This window comes from Rhinopithecus bieti, unplaced genomic scaffold, assembly GCF_001698545.2.
Source record: "Rhinopithecus bieti isolate Rb0 unplaced genomic scaffold, ASM169854v2 scaffold_5132, whole genome shotgun sequence".
Lineage (NCBI taxonomy): Eukaryota > Metazoa > Chordata > Mammalia > Primates > Cercopithecidae > Rhinopithecus > Rhinopithecus bieti.
Genome location: NW_016804791.1, coordinates 608,902 through 615,823, shown reverse-complemented (window position 1 = coordinate 615,823; position 6,922 = coordinate 608,902). Strand labels below are relative to the sequence as shown.

The 6,922-nt window shown below is 43.9% G+C and overlaps 1 long non-coding RNA gene across 1 annotated transcript; it reads right to left on the bottom strand.

The window, feature by feature from the left end:
• Positions 1 to 2,099: 2,099 nt before the first annotated feature.
• Positions 2,100 to 6,128, bottom strand: LOC108528543 (uncharacterized). The gene is made up of 4 exons (XR_001885183.1): positions 6,053 to 6,128; positions 3,946 to 4,105; positions 3,516 to 3,734; positions 2,100 to 2,453 (listed from the first exon to the last, which is right to left on the bottom strand). It is a non-coding gene; the product is annotated as an uncharacterized LOC108528543 (long non-coding RNA).
• Positions 6,129 to 6,922: the final 794 nt, after the last annotated feature.

Below are 6,922 nucleotides of genomic sequence, written 5' to 3'. Positions count from 1 at the left end.
AGGATATTAATAAATGACATGCAAATTTCTTAATTTCACTTTGGCTGGCTATGTGATTGCTGCTTCTGAAATACAGGATGGTGATGGAGTTTCTTTTTCAATAAGATTTCTTGAGCTCTGAGTATTTGTTGGGCTGTCCAGCCTAACTTGGTTGATAGCGAGGTGGGGATCATTCTGACCTGAGAGGGGTACAATAAGGACACATCTGAATGAAAATTGGCCCTAAATAAAAAGTTGAGAGTTTAATTTTGAGGCTGTTTATTGGGTGGATAGACTGTAAAGGTTTGACTGAAAAGCTGCTTGAAGTTCTTTTTATAGCTCTGTTGCTCACACATGAGAAAGCAATTTCACTGATTGGCCTTTTACACTTAATTTTTGTCCTCTTGTTGTTTTTCTATTTCTCCTTTTGACTCTACATGTTGATGGTAGGATCCACCCGCCTTGGTCCCAGCGTGGGTGCTCTGGGATGCCCAGTTCAAACAACCCTTCCCTCTTCTCCCAAGAACAGGTGCGAGAATCCCTCCTCATCCCTCTATGGGAGACCCAGGGATGCCCTTTGGTCTCCATGTTGGATGGTGAGAACCCCACAGTATAGGGTAGTGGTCAGCGACATGGGTTCTGGAACAAGACTACCTGAACTCAAAATCTGCCTTCACTGCTATTGCTGGTTCCCTTTTCTCAAGTGCAGGGAAGAGCCAGCCCTTCAAATATGCCATTCTCTTATATTTACCTCCCTGAGAAAATATTTTCATTTGTTCTGGAAAAGACTGTCCTTCCCCAAGAATGAGTGAACCACTTTCTTATGTAATGAAGAAAAGTAGCAACTAGAAATTGGGGTGAATGTCGATACAAGATGACCATTTGAATCCTGCCAGGTGTTCTTAACTGCCTGGTTTACTTCATTTTGGTAGAAGGAATTCACTTTCATCTCCCCTTCTTTTAATAGATATTTTCTCTTGCCTGTGGATTTTGTGTACTTAGAATAAAAAAATCATGATATCCCAGTTTCAAGACAGAAAATGACTGGTTATGTCGAGGAGCATTTTTATGAGATCCGGAGGTCAGAACCAAGCATAAGCCAAATACAATTTGATGGTGTACTGCTATTATTTTAAAAAAGTAGCCCAGCATTTATAAATCCCTGCAGTGAGATTTAAAAGTCATACTGTGCAATCTTCCATAAATTTAAAATAAAATCACCAGCTTTAAGCAAATCATGAGCTTTGAATAATCTGTAAAGTAGTGCTTGTAGATGCCAGTCCTGACTTTGGAATATGTGAATATTGAGCCTTACCCCCAGCCCATTGACATTGTTGAGAAGTCTCCTGAGCCCACGGGTCCTGAACAAAAAACTCCCCAAATAGGAACATGACAAACAATGCCGGGCATCATTCTAGAGAGGTCTTTAAGCTGGTCAGGAGAATAGAATTTTTCACAAGATTGAGAGCTGGGAAGAAGTGCTGAGAAGTGTAGTCAATTGTTTAAATCACTGGAAACAGGGAGTTTAAGTAGTCTTGTGTAACATTCAGCAGGAGAAGACAGAAGCATAAATGACAGCGTAAAGGAATCTCTTCCCCTACTTAGCTGTAAATGAAAGCTATGTATTTTATCAGGAGCCATATGAATGAGCCACCTTACTGGTAACGCATGCTAATGATTTCATTAAGTACCATTAGGTTGGAATAAGAGGATACAGCTGTAATCTTATTCTTTTCCTCATTCAAGGCCATAGGCATCACAGACCTTGGGACTCGGTGGCCCTTGTTCAGATGCCACGTTACTGTAGCCACTGGTTGGCTGCAAACCCAGTGGAAAACCGTTTGCGTTGTTTGGAAGGATGGATCCTGACCTTTTTTTTTTTTTTTGAGAGGGAGTTTCGCTCTTGTTGCCCAGGCTGGAGTGCAATGGCTCGATCTTGGCTCACCCCGCAACCTCCGTCTCCCAGGTTCAAGCGATTCTTCTGCCTCAGACTCCCAAGTAGCTGGGATTACAGGCGTGTGCCACCACGCCCGGCTAATTTCTATTTTTAGTAGAGATGGGGTTTTTCCATGTTGGTCAGGCTGGTCTTGAACTCCAGACCTCAGGTGATCTGCCGGCCTCAGCCTCCCAAAGTGCTGGGATTACAGGCATGAGCAACGGCACCTGGCCGGATCCTGACTTTTATGCAGGTACCAGGATTCCTTACCAGGTCCCAGCCACTGTGACAGATACTGCTAATTGTTCACCAGCATCTCTATCTCCCTCAGGCATCCTGACTTGGAGAGCCCAGTTCTATATAGGGGAGCAACACAGCTCACAGGAGTCTTTCTCAGCCTTCGTGCAGTTGATGGAATCCATTGAACACAGTCCGGTCTTGAGATATGGGAAGATGTCCTTGGAGAACAGGCACTTTTTAAGTCAAGAGACAAAGCTTTACCAAGGGGAAGCTCTCTTTTCACCCTTTGCTCTTCCTCCTAGAATGCAGATGTCAAAATATACAGATGACATTCAGTAAATGAGATGGAAAGCCCGACGATGTTAAGAATAAGTGAGGAGTAGAAAGATGAAAAGAACCTGGGTGCCCGAGAACATCACTGAGCAGCCAAACCTGCCCTGACTATAACCCCCACACTTCTTTCCTGTGTGAAAAAGAAAGCCCTAGTTCCTTCCATTTCTATAGCAATGTTTTCTGTTACGTGTAGCCAAATGCATTCTTAACTGATACTAATCCAAAGAGAGGTTCTTCCAGAAAACCTGAACCAAAGTCATATAGTGATTTATTAACTTCTAGAAAATAGCACATTTTTAGCCTTAAAAAAATTCAGCTTAAAGAAAACTTTTTTCTGTGTTTCTTTTTTTTTTTCTTTTCATACCAGGTGATTTCAGATATCAATATTTCAAGTGTGTGAGGAGCAACAGTTCTATGCTTTTGACAATGTATTACTTCCATCCTTCTATTATCACCATCTTACTGAAAACAGCAAGTTGACTGTGATATTTCTGCTTAGTGTCCCTGCTGTCTCTCTTGCTGCCAAAGCCCTTTGGCATTGACGGCTGAACAGCCCAGCACCCCACAGAAGATCCTATTACTTTAGTTTATATAGCACGACCTTGACCACATGCCAGATAGAGGGAAAGCATAAGGAACAGCATCAGATGCCCTTGTGTATGTTTTATTTATTTTAAAATGTCTTCATTTAATTAAGAAATAAAAATTGGCCATGCGTGTCTTAGTAGTCTTCCCGGAAACAGAACCAACTTTAAAGGGAGGTTGCTTGTCCTAAGACACCCAGAAACATCTTTAGCCACACTCCAGTGGAATGGTAGTTTGTGTTAAAGTCCAAGTGAACCTGCCCAAGTCAATTCTCCAGTATAGATGGGCCAGAGCCAGTCTTTGTTTCAACCTCAGTAATTAAATCATGTTGGCAGATACAAAGCAAGAACTAGAAAGTAGACCAGAATATTTGTATGGGCACCCAATAGACTTTTCCTTCTGTATTAACTGTGAGATAACCCCAAAGTGGGACACATATCACCTGAAAATAGAGTACATGCGACTATTCCTGAAGTCATATGCCATCAAGTGCTGGGCCATGCATTGACCATAGCTTGGCGAGGGCTTAGGTCATGCACCACCTTGCTTTGTGTCTTGGCCACTGTCAGTGATATCAGCTGTTAGTCTCAAGGTGGCTAATCCAGGTCATTAGGGTTTAAAGACTAGTTTCACCTGACTGGTCAAACAGGCTTTGGCGGTCCTGAAAAATCAGAAAATAGAACAAAAGTCAACAAGCATAAATCTTTAGTCCAAGGGACCAGAGGCGTGTTTGAGATAGCTAGAGGACCTTATCAAGGATTGGAGCGGAATTATTAATGCAACAGATTTTTCTAGAGCTTGCAAGTTTTCCTGAGCGCCTCTAGTTAAAGAATTCTAATACCCCTTTTGAAGAAAGCCCATTTCAAGCTTACCTGACTAGCACTTCCAGATTTAAAGAGCTCTGCATCCCTTGGCAGGGAGCCTTCTACAATTGAAGGAGGAGACTAGCAGAGAATCCAAAAGTCTATGGAACCCTGATTTGGACAGACTGTCACCTCCTTGCTGCTCAGAGTGGCCCCAGTCCTAGAAGTCCTGGAGACATGGAGAGAGCCACAGGATAAATCTGGAGTATTTTCCTGGAGCATTAATTCTGCTTGATGGTAAATAACCAAGAACACTTTTAGGCTTAAACAGTATATTGTGGAGTATAATATAACACTTGCATGACACTTAAGAAGGAACACAAGCTTTCAAAGAAGCCTGCCTTTCTGTTGGGTTATGTTAGGCATTCAGATTGACTCTCGTCTGTGCCAGTAGGTGCTCCAGTGGGAAAGGCTGGAAAGACTAAATGGGTGATGCTGCTTATCTTTCTCTGCCTAGCACTTTCCTGAACAATGCAGGAGAGAACAAGGAAAAAAAAAAAGCCACTCAACATCTCATCCTCTGAAGAAAACCACACATGGCGTTTGGGGGGACATCTTTCAGGACACCTCCCAATGCATACGTTCAACGCCAGTGTGTGGATTCCCTTTTACATAAGGAGGGTCATACTTGTGTGCTTTATAACATACAGGAAACTTCTGAAATTTGCAGATCAGCTTGATTTAAGTTGACTCAAATAAATTAAGAGTTTCAGATGCCTACTCATAGCCAACAAGGTCATATACCAACGTGAATAGGCAAAGCCTTTTACATCTAAGTTGAACTAAAGATTCTCTCTCTCTCTCTTTCTTTCTTTCTTTTTTTTTTTTTGAGATTGGGGGTCTTGCTCTGTCACCCAGGCTGGAGTACAGTACAGTGGTGTGATCATATGATCATGTAACTCACTGTATCCTCGAAGTCCTGGGTTCAAGTAATCCTCACACCTCAGCCTCCTGAGGAGCTGGGACCACAGACCGACTCCTGGCTACTGTGGCATCACCACATTTGGCTTTTTTTTTCTTTTCTTTTCTTTTTATTTTTTAGAAACAGGATCTTGTTATGTTGCCCAGGCTGGTCTCAAACTTGTGGCCTCTAGCGATCCTCTCTCCTTGGCCTCCCAAAGTGCTGGGATTGTAGGCATGAGCCACCGCACCCAGCCTCTTTCTTTTATTTTTAAAAACAACAAGGAATAGGATTTGTAGGTGCTCAATAAGTGACGGTTGGATGCATTCCAAGGCTGGAAGTTAAGAGACCATCATCCTCTAGGTCAGAAGGAACTTGTTGAAAGGAAAGGGCTTTCGAGTCTTTTTGGTTGTGAGGCCTGGACCTACCAGAGCATCTCTTTCCAGCATATTGGTGGTTTCACCATTGCTGGCAGTCTCCCATGAGCCTTCAGGGCTGGGATGAGACTCTGGATGAAGAACCTAGAGAACTGAGCCCATCTTGTGAGCTCAGATGAGGGGAGCAGGGCAGGGAGGCAGAAGAGGCATCCATGGAGGTCCTGGGTACAGCTGCTGCCCAAATGGCCAGCGTGTCTATGCCAGGAAACCCAGCCTCAGACACACCTGCCCAGCCTGAGGGTGTGGGCTTCTTTGAGCAAAAGCTTTGTTCTGAGAGTGACTGTGCAAGGTAGTTCAATCAACAGTGGCACAACTTCAGATGGGGATTAAAGCCCCAAACCTCTCTCCTCTGTGTGTACTGCTAGAGGGGACAAGTCTGGGCCTGCCCTCTGCTTGGATTTCCAGTGCCTACTAGAGCTCTCTCTCTCTGTTTCTCTCTCTCTCTCTCTCATTCTCACACACACACAGACACACACATGCACACACACACACTGCTTATACTACCCTGAGTATAGTCTGAGTGCCTAGAAATGAGGAAGCACACATCAGATTAAGACACTGGCCTTTGAATTGACTGGGCTAGGGTCACAGCTCTTACATCTCTAAGCTGTAAGACCTTGGTCACCTTACTCAGCTCATCTGTGAAATGGAGAAAGCAGCTCCCCAGGCAGTGAGAATTAGATGACACTCATGTTTGGCAAATGCCTTGCAGAGTGCCTGGATCAGAATGAGTGCTCCATAGATGGGAGCTGCTGGAAAAATCAACTCAAGAGCTCACCTCATCAAGCTCCAGACTTTTTGAGCTGAGAACTTAGTTGCTGTTAGGTGTCCAAACATACTTTCTTTTCTTTCTTTTCTTTTCTCTCTTCTTTTCTTTCTTTCTCTCTCTCTTTCTCTCTCTCTCTTTTCTTTTCTTTCTCTCTCTCTCTTTCCTTCCTTCCTTCCTTCCTTTTCTTTTCTTTTCTTTTCTTTTCTCTTCTCTTCTCTTCTCTTCTCTTCTCTTCTCTTCTCTTCTCTTCTCTTCTCTTTTCTTTTCTTTTCTTTTCTTTTCTTTTCTTTCTTTTGACAGTCTCACTCTGTCACCCAGGGTGGAGTGCAGTGGCGTGATCTCAGGTCACTGCAACCTCTGCTTCTCGGCTTCCAGTGATTCTCCCACCTCAGCCTCCTGAGTAGCTGAGACTACAGACACATGTCACCACACTCAGCTAATTTTTGTGTCTTTAGTGGAGACGGGGTTTCACCATGTTAGCCAGGCTGGTCTCAAACTCCTGACCTCAAATGATGTGCCTGCCTTGGCCTCCCAGAGTGCTGGGATTAGAGGCATGAGCCACCACACCCAGCTAAATGTACTTTCTTTACCAATAGAAGAAGGTCTTACTCCTAGTTGGCCCATGTTGAGTGAAGACACACATGTACACACAGCTGCATACACACTGCTTGAAGGGTTGCCAGATCAGCATACTGCCACGGCAACAATGAATATGTAACAATTAGTAACCCTTGACACCTTGGCCCCTGCTGCACTTGCTCCCCAAAGCCTTCCTTCTGGGGTCTGACCACTCCCAGGGGTACAAGTCTACCCTTTCCCTTTTTGGTTCTCTATGTTGGTCTTGGCTCCAACTAGTCTCTGAATTCAAGCAACTAGGAT